The following is a 22,224-nucleotide window of genomic DNA, read 5'->3' as shown; positions in this document are numbered from 1 at the left end:
TGTGGCCAGGACAGAATGTTCTTTTCAACTAGGCCTGGGTTACAGATTCATCTCTGGACCCAAAGGGTGAAGAGTCACACGGATCAATACGGAAGACAGGAGTCTGCTGATGGCCCATCTCTCTGCAGTGATTAAAGGGATGAGGTTAGGGCAGGCAGAGAGCGATGCTGTGTATCAGGGAACTCATTTGCAGTCAATGGCAAAGTTGTCACAGATTTATAGCTCTGCACCTTACACATGCTTGATAGGGTCCCACTTTCCTGAGCTTTGAATAGTTGTGGAAGCTGCACAATTGCTTAGTACAAGTACTGCATTCAGATGGTCATCAATTTTGTTAACAAAATTTCAGTTTCCAATCAAGTAGGAAGATTAGAGGTGAAAAAAAAGGACAGACTTCAAATTCATTGGGTTTTGTTGGAGAATAGAAATAGACTGGGTCAAAAACAAGATGCTTTTTGAGAAACTCTGAGCACCTAAGCATTGACATTTCCTTTCTCCCCTACGCCCAATCCTTGAGAATTTTGTGTAGACAGTGTTTTTTCACAAATATCTAATATAAAGTGGAATTGGAAGGAGAGACAGTGACCTCTACATACATTTTTTGAGCTGCTGCCTGGTTTTCTTAAACTGATATTCATTAGGCCGCCTTGATGTCTTTCAGTTTTTGTGAGCATAAGGGAGTGTTTATTTTAATGACCACTGAGGACAGGCTTGTTTTTGAAGCCAGTAATAGTTTTGAACCATTTAAGCTGAATCTCGTGTCTTCTCTAAAATGACTAGACGATTTTCTTAGCTCGGTTTGCCATTTGCTGTTTGTATGAACTTGAGTATTACAAAGACACTTAGAAATAACAAACTAAAGTGAAAAGTTTTTCCATGAGCCAGATCCATTCCTTCATGCAAAAGAACAATTATTCAGCATAAACAGTACATTTTCAACACATAATGACTGATTTCACAAACTTTATATTGAATGAGAATTTATGTGACAAACATCCTAGGTATAGCTGGATACTTTCAAGAGATAAAAATAATCATTATTATTTTTTGAAGGCATGCCTAAATGTTTTACAAAGAGATTTAGTCTTGTCTGCTTGCAAAGCCTTTTAGTTTATATGAACACATTGAACACTCAAATCTAGGATTTTAAAAAGCATCCCAGTGCTTACTATTGAACTGGGACATTGGATATAACCAGAATACATTTGGGTTTTTTTTTCAGTTTTTTAAAAAACTTTTTATTTTGTATTGGGGTAGAGCTGACAATGTTGGCATAGTTTTAGGTAAATAGCGAAAGGTCTGAGCCACACATATACATATACCCCTCCTCCCCCAAACTCCCCTCCCATCCAGGCTCCATGCAAGACTGAGCTGAGTTCCCCGTGCTGTACACTAGGTCCTTGTTGGTGATCCATTTTAAATCTAACAGTGAGCTGTGCAGGAGATGCAGAATTGAATCCCCAGTCAGGGAAGATCCCATCTGCCGTGGAGCCACTAAGCCCTGCGTGCCAGGCCCATCAGCCTGTGTTCTAGAGCCCAGGAACTGCAGCTACAAGGCCATGTCCCCTAGAGCCCTGCTCCGCAGAGAGAGGTGTCACCGCAACAGGCACCATAGCTAGGGAGCTGTCCCTGCTTGCCGCAACTAGAGAGCCCACCCATAGCCATGAAACCCAGCACAGCCACACAGAGAGATCAAATTATCCAAAGAATAAATTAGTAGTGTGTACAGGTCCATTCCAAACTCTTTAACTGTCCCTCCCCGCCATCTTTCCAGAATACATTTGTTGAATGAAGAGATTTTGAGTAGAGTCCTTCTGAGTGCTATTGTACGGTTACAGTCAAGATGCAATCCAGGTGGTCAAATAAAGGAGGGAAAGGGTTTGGTTCCAGGTGCTTGAGGAATAAACTGGAGGAAGGTTGGAGTAGGCGAGTGGGTCCACTGGGCAAGAAGATGGAGGAGAAGGGAAGCCCGGGGCTGTCAGGGAGGAGGAATATCATAGAGACAAGGGGCTGAATCAGAGTGGCCCGAGACGCTGTGAGAGCCTCTGAAGTCCTGGCCACAGCACCAGGCGGTGGAAGGGGAAGCCTGGGACCCACTGAAGCTGGAGCTGCAGCAGGCGGGACTCACTTAGGCCTTCGTCCGCCACGCTGTGACCCATTTTTTTTGTTTGTTTGTTTTTCTTAACAAAGGTTAATAACAAAGGGGCTGTGTTGACTATCCATCTCTGAATTACCTAGTGATATGGCATCACTCTTTTCTAAAAGGGTTAGTTGGTGCCTCCTTCTTTGGACAGAACAAAGTCTAATCCTTTAGCTGAAAGGGAATAAATACTTCTCACCTCCACCGTGTCTCCCAGGCAGGCAGGACTCCTGGAGCCACTATGTCCCAGCGGTGCTGTTTGTCTGTGATGCTGTGTCTTCTGCCTAGAATTCCCTCCTCCCCTTTTCAGCTGTCAGAGCCATAACCCCTTTTAATGACAGTTCAAATGCCACCATCTCCATAAAGGTTTTGCTCATGCCAACTGCTTCTCTGTCTTTCTCCCAAGGAAAGTGTCTTGCTCCGTCATGGTTTTATTTTTATTTTAAATTTTTTAAGCCTCGAGGCTTATGGGATCTTGGGTCCCTGACCGAAGATCAAACCTGAGCCGTCAGCAATGAAAGCATGGAGTCCCAATCACTGGACAGCCTGGGAATTCCCAGCCAGTCATGCTTTTAAAAGCTTCCTTTTTCCTGTCTTTCTCATAGTACTTCTCGCTTCTCTCTTGAATTTTGATTATCATGTATATACGTATATATGTATGTATGCCCATAATACATAATAAACGTGTGCAGGCACGTATGTGAGTCTCATTACTAAGTTTTAGGATCCCAGACAAGGATTGCCTACTTATATACTGTATTAATTTTGTCTAGGAGGACCTAGCATAGCATTTTGTACTTAGTGCTCAAGTTGACAGAGAGGAAAAGGGTTGGTACTATATCATCGAGAGAGTGGATAGGCAATGCTACCTGTAGACAGATTTTTTTCTGGGAACTCATCAACTTAAAAGAACCATTTTAGGCTTTTCTGAAGGACACATGACATGTGAAATAGATCAATTAATAAGGCGATTTCAAGTCACCACTGAGTTGTGGTCAGAACAAAACTGTGGAACTTCATAAACCACTTTTCAAATTGTAGACCCTTAAGAGTTCACTTGGGTGAGAATTTGGCCAGATGTGGTGGAAAAAGTCTACAATTGACTTAATGACTTTCAGGAGCTGTTCCCCGACCTTTGAAAAGCTTGATGAATCTAGCCTGATTGTTTCTGGATGGATTCATAAAATTCAATCTACTCCAATGTCTATCCATCTCAAATTTTATGACACGTTGCCCACAGCATCTTAGATGACTGAAGTTCATCCTATATTTTATTTTTTGAGCTTATAGGTGTATTTCACTCTCTCTCCTGGTGCCAGGAGAGAAGACTCTTTGGCAGTAATGTCCAGTGGAAAATCCATTCTGGATGTGCGAGGTGGCAGCCGGCACCCAGGGCACGTGTGAATTTAACAGACAGATTTAGTGAGTCGTTCAGCAGCAGAGAGCTTTGGAAGCTGAACTCCAAAGCAGTTTCCTAGACGCTGACGTTATTCAACTTCTGGTAAAAAGCATTGCATATGTTAAAGTCTGGGCCAGGTTTAACCATGTGCAGTAATTGAGGCACTTGTGGTTTCAGCAGTTCTGTATAATCATAACCATATTCTCTGAATCCTTGGAAAACTTTATCAGAAGAAAAACATGATCCAATCTGTGTAGCTGTTTTCACCTTACCAAACAATACTGTAAGTTCTATGGATTGCAATCTGAAAGAGAGCCCAGCATTTACCATTTTGCTTTTCAAACAATTGATTTCACTTGGAGCTGATTTTTGGAAAGTGGTGTTTTCTGACTAGTCTTGGAGACAAATGCTCACAGCGCTATGTCGTCTTTGAGTGACCATATTGGTCCCTTGATTGGCAGTTTCCCAGGACACACCATCTCCTCTCCCCTCTGCTTTCTCTGGCTTCTCTTCATCTTTTGAGTCTAAGCTCCTTTCTCAGTGAACTCATCTTTCTCTTCTGATTTTCCAACTCTGGCCTGAATCAATAACATCTGATTGTCCTGAATATTAATTCTATCGGAAATATTGAAAAGCAAAGCAATTGTTTTGACATATGAATCTTTTTTCTTTCTCTTTTTCTTTCCCTTCCTCTGTTTCCTTCTCTGTTTTTCTTCTTTTCTTCCTTCTTTATTTGAGGAAGTCTGTAATATTCTTTAGAGTTTGACCACTTTACGCTTTCAGGTAGTGTACTGTAGTCATATAGACCTGTATGCAGGTCAGGAAGCAACAGTTAGAACTGGACATGGTACAACAGACTGGTTCCAAATAGGGAAAGGAGTACGTCAAAACTGTATATTGTCACCCTGCTTATTTAACTTATATGCAGAGTACATCATGAGAAACGCTGGGCTGGAGGAAGCACAAGCTGGAATCAAGATTGCTGGGAGAAATATCAATAGCCTCAGATATGCAGATGACACCACTTATAACAGAAAGTGAAGAAGAACTAAAGAGCATCTTGGTGCAATTAAAAGAGGAGAGTGAGAAAGTTGGCTTAAAACTCAACATTCAGAAAACTAAGATCATGGCATCCGGTCCCATCACTTCATGGCAAATAGATGGGGAAACAGTGGAAACAGTGTCAGACTTTATTTGTGGGGGCTCCAAAATCACTGCAGATGGTGACTGCAGCCATGAAATGAAAAGACGCTTACTCCTTGGAAGGGAAGTTGTGACCAACCTAGACAGCATATTAAAAAGCAGAGACATTACTTTGCCAACAAATGTCCATCTAGTCAAGGCTATGGTTTTTCCAGTGGTCATGTATGGATGTAAGAGTTGGACAGTGAAGAAAGCTGAGCGCCGAACAATTGATGCTTTTGAACTGTGGTGTTGGAGAAGACTCTTGAGAGTCTCTTAGACTGCAAGGAGATCCAACCAGTCCATCCTAAAGGAGATCAGTCCTGGGTGTTCATTAGAAGGACTGATGCTGAAACTCCAATACTTTGGCCACCTGATGCGGAGAGGTGACTCATTCGGAAAGACCCTGATGCTGGGAAACATTGAGCACAGGAGGAGAAGGTATGACAAAGGATGAGATGGTTGGATGGCATCACTGACACGATGGACATGGGTTTGGGTAAACTCCAGTAGTTAGTGATGGACAGGGAGGCCTGGTGTACTGCAGTTCATGGGGTCACAAAGAGTTGGACACAACTGAGAGACTGAACTGAACTGAACTGAACTATAGTCAAACATTGGTGGGATTTTTTTGTAGGTCTTTTTGAGCAAACAAATTTAGTTAATTCCAATTGTTATTGCACAGACACAAACAAGTTTATATTGTAACACAATTCATAACTAAGTTTTGAAATTAAATTTTTCTTGGAATGTAGTTGGTTTACAATGTGTGTTAGTTTCAGGTGTGTAGCAAAGTGAATCAGTTATACATACACACATATCCACTCTTTTTTCCACAGTGGAACCAAATGGTAAATTTATTTGATGGTTTTTGAGCTGTGAACATGTGTGTAGATCTCTGTGCATTGATCATATGTTCAGATCCGGTAGCTTTTAGCACACAGCCCCTACCACTAGACAAGAGAGCCATCCAATCTTAACAGATATACAGGAGAAATGAAGATAGCTGAGAAAAATGGAACAAAAGAGAATTTTAATAATAAAACACATTAAATGACAATATATTATTTTCTACACAGAATAGAAATGGTAGGATTTCTTTTGAAATTTCATTTGTTTGTTTATTGCTCGCACTGGGTCTCTCTTGCTGCAGAGGCGCCACTTTAGTTCCGGCGAGCGGGGCTCCTCTGCGTTGCGGGATGCAGGCTTCTCATTGCAGAGGCCCCCCTTGTTGAGGAGCACAGGCTCTAGGCCGTGCGGGTTCAGGAGCTGTGGCGTATGGGCTTAGTTGCTCCAGGGTATGTGGAGTCCTCCGGCACCAGGGATCGAACCCATGGCCCCTGCCTTGGCAGGCGGATTCTTAACCACTGTTACCACCGGAGAAGTCCAAAATGATAGGATTTTGATTTTGATGTGGTGGGTTTTCTGACCAAATTTTCCTGACTGAATGGAGAAAAAAAAAATCTAGCAAATAGTTCTCCTAACATAGTAGGACAAAAAGAAATAAAACATGCATTTAAAGAGATTATTTTTCAAATACACGATTTTTATAATGGCTTGTAATAAAAAATCTACCTTTCTTAAGGGCCACCTTGCCTATTTTAGTTTGACTAGTGAAATTTTTTTTTTCTTTTTCAGTGACACTGAGGCATCTAAAATAGTAGCGTGTTAGAGGGTCAAGAATTGCTCCCCTGCCCCCCACCCCCAAAAGACCAGTGTTCTACTGTGAAATAGTGTCCGATGCAGAGTATGTATCAGAGTAACACAAGATGCTGTGATTTGCATGAAGGTGAAACATCCTCTAGCCCTAACAGCTCGGGTTAAGCATCCCCCACGTTCTCAGGTTGGTGGCAAGGCAGAGGCCAGCCCTGGGGACCGGTGAGAGGGTGTGGGTGGCAGAGCCTGCAAGGCACGGACCTTTCATGCTATTTGTTAACTCGTGAGTCAGCCTCTGAGTCAGCTCCTGACAAGTGTGTGTGGATCCAGGGAGAAAGGCCAGCGCACGGATTCAGCCTTGGAGGGGTTCGTCGCTGACCGGATGCTGTGCCTGCAGCTTCAGTCCCAGTACTAGCCTGAAGCCTGCGAGCGGAGGGTCAGTTCACCTCTCTGCCCGCTTCTCTCTGTCAAGTGAGAAGAGTGAACTCCCCCAGATGGAGCTCTATGCTTCTGCCCATTGTGGGTCTGGGACTCACTGTGGAAAATCTGAAAGGCCACGTGCAGCAGGAAAACCAAACCAGGATGCCTGTGATGGGACACCAGCAAGCCTCTGGGAACCACCAAGTTATCCTAAAAATGTTAATCAGCACTGTTTCTAGCTGGTTCCCTCTCTCTCATGGAGCGGGGACCCAGTCATGACGTAGAAGACGGAAGGCAATTAGAGGTCAGCTCCGCCCTGCTCAGAGCACTGGACCTGTTCTGTCTCCTTTTCACCATCTTAAATCTGTTACATAAAATAGTCCATGCTTGCAAAATTTCTCTTCTCACGCGCTAAAAAGGATCTGCCTGTGAATATTCATGGTGGAAAATGGATGAAAGTGATTTAAAATATCCAATCATTTAATGTTTGTTTTTTAAATAGTTCGTATTTAAATACCTTTAGGCCATGAGAGTTTTGCACCTTGTTTTATGTCCCTGGGCATGTTCCAGTGTCTCCTGGTTTACAGTCTACAGGAACTTGAACAGAATATTTATCCTACTGTTGTGTGAAAATTCTAAAAATCTTAATTATGTTGAATTGGTTCATAGTGCTTTTCAGGTCTACCGTATCCTTCTACTTTTCTGTCTATTCATTCTGTTAATTTTTGAGAGTTTGATATTGAAACTCCAACTAAAAATCTTAATTTACCTACTTAAAAAATAATTGTAACATTTGGTAGAGCTATATGTAACCTTGTTCTGTATTTTCTAAGTCACCTGTAAATGTGTTATCATACTTTCATAATTTTAAAAAGAAAATAGTTCATAATTTCCATGAACTCAGTCAATATTTCAAGTCTGTACAATTTTTATGAAGCATTGATTCTTAGTGTGCCTATTTTAAAATGTGAAATACTTTTCTGTGCAATTCAGCACTCCTACAGATTTGGTATCAGTATTAGAAATTTGATACATATTATTCTTGGGATAATACATGTAAAAGGAGGTGACTATGGATGACTGAAGCGACTTAGCAGCAGCAGCATGGACCAACAGCTAGTTCCCTCCATTATGCCTTAAATATCATAGTCTTCAAAAATGCAATATTTTAAAATAGAACTCTTCTTGCTATTAAACGAGAAACATTCTTACTCTTGCAGCAAATTTCTATTAGGTATAGAAACATTTCAGAGAAAAATGGCTGATTCAAGTTGAGGCTTGACAGAAAACAATAAAATTCTGTAAAACAATTATCCTTCAATTAAAAAATAAATAAATTTAAAAAATAAAATGAAGTTTTGAGATTCTTAAGACATAACCTTTTCTATAATTAAAGTCAATATTAATTAGCAAGTTAAGTTTACTGAAGCCAGATTTATGAAACTTGAGAAGGGAATCTGTTTTCTGGAAAATTCTTGTGGAACATTTTGGAGTTGAGGAGTTATTAAGAAAGAATGTTCAAATAAATACAGAATTAAAAGTGATTTTATGGCTGATGACTGGTGCATGCATATTAGGGGGGAGTCTTTGGGATTAAAATGTGTTTCTTCACTCAGCTTCAACCTTAGAGGAAAATTCCTGACATCTGGAAGCTGGGCCAAAGGAAAGAGTGACTATAGAATAATATAACTGATTTTATCACTCTGTCTTCTCAGTGAATTCTTCTCATAGTAGAAATCCTTCTGAAGTAATAGTTAAAGAATTCACTGTGGCTTGGTTTACATCCTGCCCCGCTCCCATGCTTGGAAGGAGACTGGCCAGCTCATGAGATTAGGGGCTCCCATAAGGCTCTGAGAACTTCCTGGCTTTATGCTAGCCAGAAATAACAGCATGGAGTGTTTTTATAATAATCCTGTTTTGGGGTAAAAACAGGAAAGGGAGAGGCATGTTAAAATTAAATATTTTATAAGATGAGAAGAACCAAAAGAAAACCGAGCCGTTTCAGTTTGGGGGAAAGTTAAAATTAAATCTGATTATCCGAATTATTTACTTGCCTATTTTTGAGTAGAAAATGTATCCTGATATGCCCTTAAAAGACTGTAAAGCTTCTGTTCATGTTTTGCTCTGAATCCAGGCTCCCAAACTAAGGTGACAATATTGAATTCCCCACGCTGCCCTACTTAGAACACTCACTCTGTTGGAAAGATATACCAGTGCTTGCTGACATCGGTTCTCAAGATCAGATCCAATTTATGTGTACTTGGAGGATTTTTTCCAATATTTCTTAGAATTGAAATAGGTTGTTAATACCTTATTTTATTTTATTGCATCTCATCATCAGCAATCAAAATTTACCAAATAGGTATTATTTAGTGCTAACTTCATGTTATTCCAAAGTCCTAACTGTAATATTTTCTAAATGATTTTTAAAAAGGCCTTATTGTTAATGAACACAGTGTTACTTCACAGATTTTGAAGGGGAAAGCATTATCATCTAAATGGACTCTCGGGAAATCTCAGGTGATCTTCTGGGTTTTTTTTTGTGTTTCCCTTTGGGTATCTGTTCTTGGGCAAACAATAAATATCTCTCCTGTCTCTGACTCTCCTGGTATTTTGCTCTGTTCCTTTTGAAATGGCATCAGTTTTTCTTCTGACACTACTGTTATTCTTTCCAGCATAACAAAGCTTGGGCTCACGGCACACATCAGGAAATGCTATGCTTTTTCGTTAAGGCTTTTCTAATTTTTAATTAAAAAGAAAAGCTTGGCTCTTGCTGATCACCTACAGGAGTGTGGCTCTCCATGGTTACCTGTCACTCAAAGAGCTCCCGCTCGGAGGAATGCTAATTAGCCCCACTAAAGCTCCGTAATTGAACTGGAGAGAGGCTGCCAGAGGTGCGTGCCTGCCTTCACTCAGCACAGCCTTGCCATCTGAATGGAGGGAGCGGTCCGTCCACAATGCGAGGAACAAAGGAACATGGGGACTGAATGAAAAACAGCAACATTCCATCTGCCGTTTGTTACTCTCAGTTGTAAAGTGATTTTCAAGATGTAACCTGGATACCATGTCGATATTTTTTAAAAAAAGAAAAAAGTTTTCTTAAGGCAGAAGAGAATGAGCCTCAGCATCCTCTAGACGATGATCTCTGTGATGGCTAACACATCCGAGCTGTCGATAATCATAATGGTGGTGACAGGTGCGTGTTTGGGGGAAATAGTCTTTTATGTAGAAGAAGGTGGTATTTGAACCCAGACAAGCCACCTCACAGGAAAGCTTCTTGGTTATTCTTTGGAGAATAAAAGAGAAAGTTCTTGGCACTACAATGCCCTCTACCCACACGCAGACAAACATGAACACTGGCATTTAGACAATTCAGAGGAGAATAGGAAATTCAGTGGATAAAGTCTTAGATCATCACTTAGACCAGTACAAAAACACTAACATGATTGTGCTTTAATTGTGTTTCAATGGGATTTCATCTTCTCTTCAACTTGGTTCAAAGTGTTAATGTTGGAAAAAGAAAACATACCTGATGTTGTAGACTCGTAAACTCTTGTTAAGGACTGAAATGGTTCTTAAGTGCAGGCTGTCTTTTCGTTTTTGTAAAAAAAGATCCTTTATTGTAAAATTATCCAGTTCAAATCATGCGTTGCATTTTTAAAAAATTATTTTGGCTGTATAGCTTATGGGATCTTAGTTCCCAGCCAGGGATTGAACCCTCACCCCTGGCATTGGAAGCCCTGAGTCTTAACCACTGGACTGCCAGGGAAGTCCCAATGGCAGGCTTTCTAACCTCACATGTTTTTATACTGAGGGTAGAGTTTAATCATGGAATCATAGTGTTTTGGAGCTGCTGGGACCCTGGGTAGACCACGTACATCTTGGAAGGTTTGGGAGAAGCTGTCTTGCTCCAAAACCACACAGTGAAGGATAGGCTAAGCTGGAAATAGAGCCTCAGTCCCTGGACCCCAAGGTTCTCATCTAGAATAAAGCCTACAAAGCAATAGATAAAATGTTATCTGATTCTAAGGTAGGTGCTGCACAGCCCATGACACACAGGTCAGAGGACTCTGTTCTGCCCTTTGCTACCATCAGGGTCTGCAGCACTGGTGACCCCCTGTTGTTTGCTGAATGAATAAATGGATGCATTCTTGTATGATTTGAATATTTCAATTGACTTTCAAGTATTTAAAATGCTAGGCCAACCAATAAGTTAATTCTGCTCCTTTTTCTTTCTTTCTCATGTTGAGCGTATCTCAGTCTAAAGGTTTCATTGGGTGGGGTGACTGACAAATGTTAATAATGGGGAATCTGTGTTGTCCTAACTTACTGTATGATGGAGGAGCTACTTTTTACTTCAGGGAAGCAAGTGCTTCCCTTGTGGCTCAGCTGGTAAAGAATCTGCCTGCAATGTGGGATACCTGGGTTTGATCCCTGGGTTGGGAAGATCCCCTGGAGAAGGGAAAGGCTACCCACTCCAGTCTTTTGGCCTAGAGAATTCCACGGACTAAACAGTCTATGGGGTTGCAAAGCGTTGGACACAACTGAGTGACTTTCACTTTCAGAGAAGCAATGGCAACATACTTATGCAATGTTCAGAGAAAGCCCAAGATATGAGAATTTTAGGATGAATCCTTTAGGATGGACTGGTTTGATCTCTTTGCAGTCCAAGGGACTCTCAAGAGTCTTCTCCAACACCACAGTTCAAAAGCATCGATTCTTCGGTGCTCAGCTTTCTTTAGAGTCCAACTCTCACATCCATACACGACTACTGGAAAACCATAGCCTTGGCTAGATGGACCTTTGTTGGCAGAGTAATGTCTCTGCTTTTTAATATGCTGTCTAGGTTGGTCATAGCTTTTCTTCCAAGGAGCAAACGTCTTTTAATTTCATGACTGCAGCCAACATCTGCAGTGATTTTGGAGCCCAAAACTCCATGATAAAATGTTAGATTCAGTCTTATTGATTTGTGTGACTGGTTCCAGCTTAAGCTATATTGACTGTCATTCATGAGAGATACATATCTATTTAGATGAATGAGAAATATCTTATCTTAGCTATACTTACAGTTAAATTTACATCCTGTATCATAGAATTAGAACTATATTGAAATCAATACATTAAAACAAAAAAAAATTGTTCTATGTGACAACATTCACATTGGTCAATACAGAAATCAGAGATGTTTTTGAAACAGTGACTTTGTAGTGCCTTATAAAGTTCCTCACCTTTTGGAAGATGAAATAGAGTGGACATTTGTTATTGCTAAGGAATATACCCCAGACATTCCTGAATCTCCTAATTTAGGGATATAATTTCCACATGAGCATGCAACAGGAAGAGTCAAAAACATTGAGTAGTCTTTTTGGGGCCCGAGTGAGAATCAATGTACCCACGCGGGCGCAGAGAGAGCAGTGAAGCTGGGAGTTGCCGGGAGGTGCTCAGGCTAGCAAATGCCCCATTCCCACGCGTCATTCCCAGACAGCACGGAGAGATCAGATCGGTGCCGTGGAAAAACACACGCTGCCTCATGTCAGTGACTTTGGAGGTTTCTCTCCCTTTTAAAAAAATATGTTTTTCATTGAGGGATAATTGCTTTACAAAGTTGTGTTGGTTTCTGCCATACATCAACATGAATCCGCTCTGAGTATACATATATCCCCTCTCTCTTGAGCCTCCCTCCCACCCCCGACCCCACCCCACTCCACCCTCTAGGTCATCACAGCACTGAGCTGGGCTCCCCGTGCTCTACAGCAGCTTCCCACTAGCTATGCATTTTACTCATGGCAAGGGACGCGTTTCAATGCTCCTCTCCCTATTCATCCCCCTCTGTCCTTCCCCTACTGTGTCCACTGGTCCATTCTCCATGTTTGCATCTCCATTCCTGCCCTGCAAATAGATTCATCTGCACCATTTTTCTAGATTCCATATATAAGTGTTAATATACAATATTTGTTTTCCTCTTTCTGACCTACTTCACTCTGTATGACAGCCTCCAGGTTCATCCACCTCAGTTCAACCGACTCAGACTCATTTTGGAGGTTTCTTGAGGGTAAAGCCTCAGATCTCAGATCTGTGAACGCCGAGGGTCATTTCTGCAGTGTCCTGCACCTTGTTCTGATGAAATCTCTGGGGAGGGCTTTATGGCAGATGTTCCCTAACAATCCCTTTAGTGATGAAGCCAGGAAACACTCTGGACCGGAAACAGCTCGGTTAATACAATAAGAGACACCTATGATAGTAATTGATTGTAAGGAGTGGGCTTACCCATAGCAAGTGTGTAATTTCTTGCTTTGTTGCTCACACCTTTAAAAGGTACTGCTTAGAAAGTATTAAGTGCTAAAGGCTTAATCACATAAAATTGAAAGTCTCCAGGTAAACATTGAGCTTACAAATAAAACATCTTAGGTAACTCTGGGAATGCACTCGCTAGTTTTAGCTGCTAATTGAAATTCTCAGATATTGGCCAGAAAATCATAGTGGATAAGGATCATTCAAGAACAATAATAGCAGAAACTCAAGGTGATCTCTATTCTAATCAAAGAACTCCAAGAAGAATTTTTGTGAGAAAGAAGTCTTTCTGGGGGACTGGCGTAAGTCTCCTAATGTAGCAGTAGCTACATTATTATTTTTAAAATTTTTTGGCCATGGCACATGGCATGTAGGATCCTAGTTTCCCAACCAAGGATTGAGCCTGCAACCCCTGCATTCGAAGCATAGGGTCCTAATCACTGGACCACTATTGAAGTCTTGTGACTATTCTTCAAAAATATGCTGAGTACTTTCTGCAGTACGTCACTGATCTTCAGAGTAATCCTATGAAACAGTTACCACTATCGATTTAAAAAGGATACAGATTTAGAGAGTTTAAGTACGTTGTCCCAAATCACTTAATGAGTATCTGACAGCGCAAGGATGCAAACCCAGATTTGTTGCAGTCCAAAATTTGTGCTCTTTCTGTGAAGTATCAATCTATTTATTAACAGAACAAATAACCACATTCTATTTATTATAAGAAATTGAGTCAATGTCACACAGACTTAGAAAACAGACCTGTGGTTGCTGAGGGGAAGGGATAGATAGGAGTTTGGGATGGTCATGTACCCATGGCTCAGGTAACCAACAAGGTCCTACTGTCCAGCACAGGGATTTCTGCTAATTGTTGTCTGGCAGCCTGGATGGGAGTGGGGTTTGGAGGAGAAGGGATACATGTAAATGTATGACTGAGTCCCTTTGCTGTTCACTGGAAGCTAACACAATGTTGTTAATCAGCTATACTCCAATACAAAATAAAAAGGTTTTTAAAATTTTTTAAAATAAAGGAAGATTTTCATATACCAAAAAAACTGAGTCAATGTGATATACCTCTTTTAATGACAAAGCAGATCATTATCTTGTATGGCAAAAGTCTTTTCTGTGAGCAGTTAACAATCTTTTTCAAAGGCTCTACTTGTGTTGTAGAAACTTCTGGCAAAATACACTTGGTCTCCCAAACACATGGATCAGTATCACAGTATGCTTTACTGTTCCCATATTCATACATTTGTCTTAGGGCTCCTCTATGCAGGTGAAGAGTCTTGAGAGTCCCTTGGACTGCAAGGAGATCAAACCAGTCAGTCGTAAAGAAAATCAACCTTGAATATTCATTGGAAGGATTGATGCTGAAGCTGAAGCTCCAATACTTTGGGCACCTGATACGAAGAGCCAGCTCATAGAAAAAGGCTCTGATGTTGGGAAGGATTGCAGGCAAAGGGTGAAGGGGACAGCAGAGGATGAGATGGTTAGGTAACATCACTGACTCAATGGACATGAATCTTAGCAAACTCTGGGAGACAGTGCAGTCCTGGCATGCTGCAGTCCATGAGGTCGTCAAGAGTAGGACACGACTTAATGATTGAACAACAACAGCCAAGTGTTGGAGGACTCTCTGAACCATTGGACAGATTTGTGATATTATGGCATGCCTGCAGGTATCTAGAAGAGAAGAAAATGCAACTGGTTTCATCTTAACCCCTAACTGGACCAACAAATGATTAGAAGTTACATTCATATTCGAGAAATATAATTTGGAATTGAGATCTTATCTCTGGAAGTTGAAATAGTGTTGCCAAATCAATGTTTAAGATATGACGTGTTTGTGAGTTGGAAGGCTTAGAAAAGAAACAGAGTTAGAGGAAATGAGGAGGAGCCTTCCCTTGATAGGATGTTATGGCGCATATAAATTATTCTGAAAACAGATGCGAAAGATCTGACACTTTGAATTTCCCTGAGGAGCTTCCTACTGGCAACAAACCATGTAAAATACAGTCAAAATGGTGTTAATGGATCATATTGTTGTGTCTCTCAACCATTTCTAAGAAATCTAAGCTTTGTATATGGGATTCTAACACTTTTCATTCAACAGTAATAGTTTGAAACATTTTAGGATTGATTGCTCAGAGAAATTGTAAAGGGAATTAAGAGAATAGATATGAAATTAATTGAATTAACGAAGGAAAAATCAAATGAAGTTAAAAACAAGTCATATCCAATTATTAAAAATATTTCATTGGGAATTCCCTGGTGGTCCAGTGGTTAAAATTCAGTGTTTTCATGGCCAACGGCCTGGGTTCAATCCCTGGTCGGGGAACTAAGATTCTAAAAGCTGGATGATGTGGTCATATATATATATATATATATATATATATATATATATAGTAACAATTGGTATATAAAGTTGTCAATATTTATCCATGACACATTTACCTGAAGCATCATTTAATACTTGACAATTTCAGAACAACAACGAAAAGCTGGACGTTCCACGTTTACTGTAATGACTTGGGCTCTGAATTCGCTCTCCTCCTGCTACTGTTCTGGGGAAAATCTGTCATCCCGGTGTGTTGAGATGAAGCAGCTTTTCCATTGTCTCCCACGTTCTCTCCGCCAAAGCTGACAATTACACTCCAGGGAATAGAAGCTCTTCTTCCAACATGGACGTGATCTGTGGTGAGTTCTCAGATACCACAAAAACAAAAATCTCTGGGGAAAAACCACTAGAGACTTTAGAAATAATGCACATTATTATTATCTTATTAGCTGATAATATATTTAGTCAGAATTCAACGTCATGTGTGTCCTGCTGAATGGGAACAACAGAGATTATGTCAGCTAAGTAGATAAAGAAATGGATACTCAAAAGCCTACTATTTTTTTTTCCTACAGAATTTTCTGTAGGAAAATTCCCCATCACCATATCACATGGAGAACGTGGCCGAACTAAATGCATCATTGTGTGGCGTGGAGACGGAGCAAGGCGCTATGGCCTCTCTCCCATGTCATTTGCCTGTCTTTTGTCTGTGGAAAAACTTTAGCCAAAAAAATGTTTAATTAGAGAAGTGAGAACAACGAGAAGCAAAGGAAAACAGTCAAAGGAGGCCAAATAATAACAGTTTAGTCCTTAAGCAAAGCCAAAGACCTTGAGTTCCTCCTCAAGGGCTACAGAGAATATTCTGAGCCACATCCTGTGAGCTGTCTTATAGATACTGGATCTCACATCAGGTGGAAGAAGTTAACTACATGATGGCCAGATTGTAGCCATGACTTATGCTGCCACAATTCTGAGAACTGGCCTCAAGGAGATAGAGAAACACGGACCCTGGAACTGAAGATTAACTGTGCCTGAAGCAGCCAAGATGACGCTGGTCAGACACCGATGTTTCAGGACGACGGTCAGAGCTGACTGTGCTGTTTCTGCCTGTAGCTCCCTCCCTCAGTCTATAAAAGCTCTTGCCCCCTGATTGTCAGTGAGGACAGCTGGCCTTTGGACAGACGTCCATCCCCCCCCAACCTGGTGCTGGCATTCAAATAAAGCCAACTTCCCTTTCCACCAACCTGGCCTCTTTACTGGCTTTTGAGCAGTGAGGCGCTGGATCCCACTTTCGGTAACAGGGTAAGAAAGAAAAATCTGCTTAGTTAATAAGATTCCTTCCTGTCTGAGAAAGGCATTACTTTATAGATGAAAGACATTGTTTAAAAACGGAAAACAAACTGTCTTTTAAATGTTTGCCTACATTCATTGGAAGGACTGATGCTGAAGTTGAAACTCCAATCCTTTGGCCACCTGATGCGAAGAGCTGACTCATTTGAAAAGATGCTGATGCTGGGAAAGACTGAAGGCGGGAGGAGAAGGGGACGACAGAGGATGAGATGGTTGGATGGCATCACTGACTCAATGGACATGAGTTTGAGTAAACTCCAGGGGCTAGTGATGGACCGGGAGGCCTGGCATGCTGCTGTCTATGGGGCTGCAAAGAGTCAGACATGACGGAGCAACTGAACTGAACTGAACTACACTGAGACATAATTTTTCTAGCAACTGTATCTAATGATTGAATGATGTCCACCAACTTCAACTATTTAGAAATCTGGAATAACAGGGCCCTTGCTTTTGAAATATTGTTTAGGATTTTTATTTCACCCAGCACAATATTATTGACTTTACTTAGTATTCAGTTTTGGAATATGATCTAGGAACTTCAGAGGAGTATAGATGCTTTACGATGTTGTTAGTTTCTGCTACACAACAATGTGAACCAGCTACATGCACATATGTGTTGTCTCCCTGGTGGATGTTCCTCCCAGCTGCACCGCCCCCACCACCACCCCAGAGGGGAGATGGTCCTCACAGGGCACTGAGTTGAGCTCCCTGTGCTATCCAGCAGCTTCCCATTAGCTACCTACTTTACACAAGTGCTGTGCTGTGCTTAGCCAATCGGTCCTGTCCGACTCTCTGTGACCCCACGGACTGTAGCTCACCAGGCTCCTCTGTCCATGGGATTCTCCAGACAAGAATACTGGAGCGGGTTGCCGTGCCCTCCTCCAGGGGATCTTCCTGACCTAGGGATCGAACCCAGGTCTCCCACATTGCAGGTGGATTCTTTACCGTCTGAGCCACCAGGGAAGCCCAAGAGTACTGGAATGGGTACAGTATCTCTTCTCTATGGGATCTTCCCAACCCAGAATAGTGGGTAGTGTGTACATGTCAGTCCCAATCTCCCAATTCATCCCACCCTCTCCTCTTCCCTCCACCCCATGTCCACACATCTATCTCTAAATGATACAGCTGACCCTGGAACTTTTACTTTCATGGAGAAGGCTCACGATAGATGCACATATATGCATCAAAATACAGAAGTAAATAAAAATAAAACCCCCAGTTGTATTATTCATCTTAAACATTGTATACAATTATGTTAATGTATTACAAATAATAAGTATTGATTTCCAAAAGAAAAAACAAATCTTACTTCTGAATTGCAATGATGCTATTTTAAAACTGATATAATTTTATCTTCATGCGACAATCACTCTAAGAATTATTTATGATTTTTCCTTTCTCAAATCACAATGTTATTATAATTTTTTTGGTACAAAATTAACCTAGCCATGGAATTGATTCAGTTACAGTTATGATTATGAACATCAAGATTGGATTCAAGTTGAGAAGGCGTGGGTTTGTACTAAGCATCAGCCCTGGTGGCCAGCCACATGGGGCTGGGACTCCGCTCAGCCCCCTGTGCTGGGCAGCATCTGTGCCTGGGCCAGCAGAGTTGAGAGGATGCTGACGTCATGGCCCGTGGGTGGGCTCCAAATTCAGAGGTCCCTTCTGAGTACCCATCAAAGTAGGGACACATGCAAGGAGTTCAACCACCTGAATAAATAGCCAGGAAACTGTTGACTCAGCCAAGATAGTGGAGTCAGTTGTGTGGTCAGCAGAGTGAAAAGATCATGGTAGACATTTATGTTTTCCAGCACGTGGTAGACGTCAGGGGCATTTGAACTGCTGCATTCTCGTACGGAAATGGCAGTGGAGAGGAGCAGCAAAGGAAAAGTGAGGAGAGGAAATGACTTCTATGGGTTGGGGGAAAGATGACGTTGGCCTTGTTTTCTGGAAATTGTCATTTTGACTTCACTTTGAAATTTTAGAATATTTTGGTTATGCATCACACTTGCAATTAATCATCTCTTTGTTCACATAGCTTTCATAATTGCCAAAGTGATTATTTAACTTTGGTGCTGCTATTCAGTTTTTCATCATTGGTGCTACTTTGCCTCTTTGGCTTCTTAACGTCAAGGGATTATGACAGATTCAAAAGCATTTCACACATTTATTAAAAACCATTATAAAAATTTAAAAATTCCTTGCTCATGTGTAGTAGGTGCTCTATGAACACTTCAGAAAAAAGGAATGGATGAATGGATTAGTATCAAAACTCTTCTTAAATAAATGATCCTCAAATATAAAGCTTTGGCTTATGAGTGGAAAGTGACTCAGTTAAAAATGTTTGTGTCAGTAGGCATAGGACACAATCTCTTTTACAGTGATTATTTTTATTAAGTACTTGATAAAATAGGATATGATAGTCTTCCTGGTGGCTCAGATGATGAAGAATCCACCTGCAATGCGAGAGACCTGGGTTCGATCCCTGGGTTGGGAAGATCCCCTGGGGGAGGGGATGGCAACCCACTCCAGTACTCTTGCCTGGAAAATCCCATGGACAGAGGAGCCTGGTGGGCTGCAGTCTGTGGGGTCACAGGGAGTTGGACATGACTGAACAACTAAGCAAGCACAATTATATACAGCTAAAATGGGGGATAATACATAGGCAGTCATCAACTTAATGCCATAAAAGAATATTTATTAGTATTAGTGAATTTGGGAAGTATTACTAAGGGGAAAAGATTACAAGATATTAATAATGTGAGATGTGGACATTATACTCCCGTCATAACATGTTTCCACCTATCAAGAATAATATTTAAAAAAAAGGAGCTATTTATTATACACTAAAATGCAGCAATTCATCCTGGATGGTGCTTTCCAAATTTCGCAAAGTTTCTACAATGAACATTTGTCTGTCTGTTAATAGAAAGATTTTACAGAACTAAAACTAAAAATTTCCTAAGCTGGGAGTCCCCTGGGAGTCCAGTGGTTAGGACTCGGTGTTTTCACCACTGGGTGCCCATGTCAGTCCCTGGTCAGGGAACTAAGATCCCACAAGCTGCATGATGCAGCCAAAAAAATTTTTTCCCTAAGTTAGTAATAAGATGAGATAGTGGAGAGAGAATCCATTTTTGCTTGGAAGAAACAAGGATTCTGTGAGACCAGACTGGGACTAAGCAGGTGGCTTGGTTTGGCTAGGAAATTGGTTTTGTACAGAGGGGGTTGAGCAAACAGGTAAATATATTGGGTCTTTCTAGTAATTATATTCAATTTTGCATCTTTGGCAGAAATGGAACAGAAATGATGTCGAGTTCTCATTGCATTCCATCTGGGGACTCACAGCTTTAGTTCCTTTCATTAATGGTGATGTTAACTTTGATCACATGATTAAAGTGAGTCTTTCAGTCTTCTTCAAAGTAAAGCTTAATCTCCTCTTTGTAACTAACAAGGCATTCATGGAGTAATACTTTCAGTTCAGTTCAGTTCAGTTGCTCAGTCGTGTCCTATTCTTTGCGACCCCATGGACTGCAGCACGCCAGGCCTCCCTGTCCATCACCAACTCCCAGAGTCTACTCAAACTCATGTCCATTGAGTCAGTGATACCATCCAACCATCTCATCCTCTGTCGTCCCCTTCTCCTCCCACCTTCAATCTTTCCCTGCATCAGTCTTTTCCAATGAGTCAGTTCTTTGCTTCAGGTGGCCAAAGGATTGGAGTTTCAGCTTCAACACCAGTCCTTCCAATGAATATTCAGGATTGATTTCTTTTAGGATGGACTGGTTGGATTTCCTTGCAGTCCAAGGGACTCTCAAGAGTCTTCTTCAACACCACAGTTCAAAAGCATCAATTCTTTGGAGCTCAGCTTTCTTTATAATCCAATTCTCACATCCGTACATGACTACTGGAAAAACCATAACTTTGACTTTGAGACTCTGTAAATGTCTTTTTCCTTATCAGTCAATCTTCCAATATTGATATGAATTAATCAACTCAGTATTGATATTAATTAATCAATATCAGTGTGAGTTCATGGATTCCTATTTTGTGCAATGGGTTGAATTATCTATTACCATCATGTCCTTCAATAACCTCAGATATGTAGATGACGCCATCATCATGGCAAAAAGTGAAGAGGAACTAAAGAGCCTCTTGATGAAAGTGAAAGAGAAGAGTGAAAAAGCTGGCTTGAAACTCAACATTCAAAAAACTAAGACCATGGCATCCAGTCCCATCCCTTCATGGCGAATAGTTGGGGAAACAATGGAAACAGTGACAGACTTTATTCTCTTGGGTTCCAAAATCACTGCAGATGGTGATTGCAGCCATGAAATTGCTCCTTGGAAGAAAAGCTATGACCAACCTAGATAGCATATTAAAAAGCAGAGACATTACTTTGCAAACAAAGGTCCGTCTAGTCAAAGCTATGGTCCTTCCAGTAGTCATGTTTGGCTATGAGAGTTGGACTATAAAGAAAGCTGAGCACTGAAGAACTGATGCTTTTGAACTATGGTGAAGACTCTTGAGAGTCCCTTGGACTGCAAGGAGATCCAATCAGTCAACCCTAAAGCAAATCAGTCCTTAATATTCATTGGAAGGACTGATGTTGAAGCTGAAACTCTAATACTTTGGCCACCTGATGCAAAGAACTGACTCACTGGAAAAGACCCTGATGCTGGGAAAGAGCGAAGGTGGGAGGAGAAGGGGACGACAGAGGATGAGATGGTTGGATGGCGTCACTGACTTGATGGACATGAATTTGAGCAAGTTTTGCAGTTGGTGATGGACGGGGAATCCTGGTGTGCTGCAGTCCATAGGGGTCACAAAGAGTCGGACATGACTGAGTGACTAAACTGAAATAATCATGTCCTTATGATCAGATTGTCTCTGAATTTTTTCCCAGTGAGATTCTCTTGGAGTGGATCCCTGTGTTCTTAGAGCATCATCTCCATCATTCTTTGAGTACTTGCTTACTTTCTGGCCAAACCAGAGGTTCACACTCCTCTGTGACTTTCTTGCCCTGGGATGAGCCATTTCTGCGGAGAGTCTGGGAGGAGTGTGGCATATAGAAACCAGGATCTGGGTGTCAGCCGTGCTTGTTGCTGTAGGGACACCACTGCTTCCATTGTCATCCTGCTGGACAAAGCAAGGGGATATATCCATGTAGGTATATATACAGACATTTGTGCATCTTTACATGTTTGTATCTGTACAAATGTTTCTATCTAGCTACATACCCTAAAAACCCATGAGTTCCCACCAGTATTTCCAATTTCAATTTGACACCACATTGTGTATTCCTTTCTTTTCCTTTTCCCCATTTCTAACTCCCCCAACATCATCCCCTTTACTCTTAGTATTTTTAGTCATCTAATCAAGTTCTTTTGTGTAAGCAGTCTCCTGTTGACAGCCGTCAGCTGGACATGGACACCCGCCTCCTTAGTT

Source organism: Giraffa tippelskirchi, chromosome 5 (assembly GCF_054371585.1).
Source record: "Giraffa tippelskirchi isolate mGirTip1 chromosome 5, T2T-mGirTip1v1.2.pri, whole genome shotgun sequence".
Lineage (NCBI taxonomy): Eukaryota > Metazoa > Chordata > Mammalia > Artiodactyla > Giraffidae > Giraffa > Giraffa tippelskirchi.
This window is presented reverse-complemented; position numbering follows the sequence as displayed.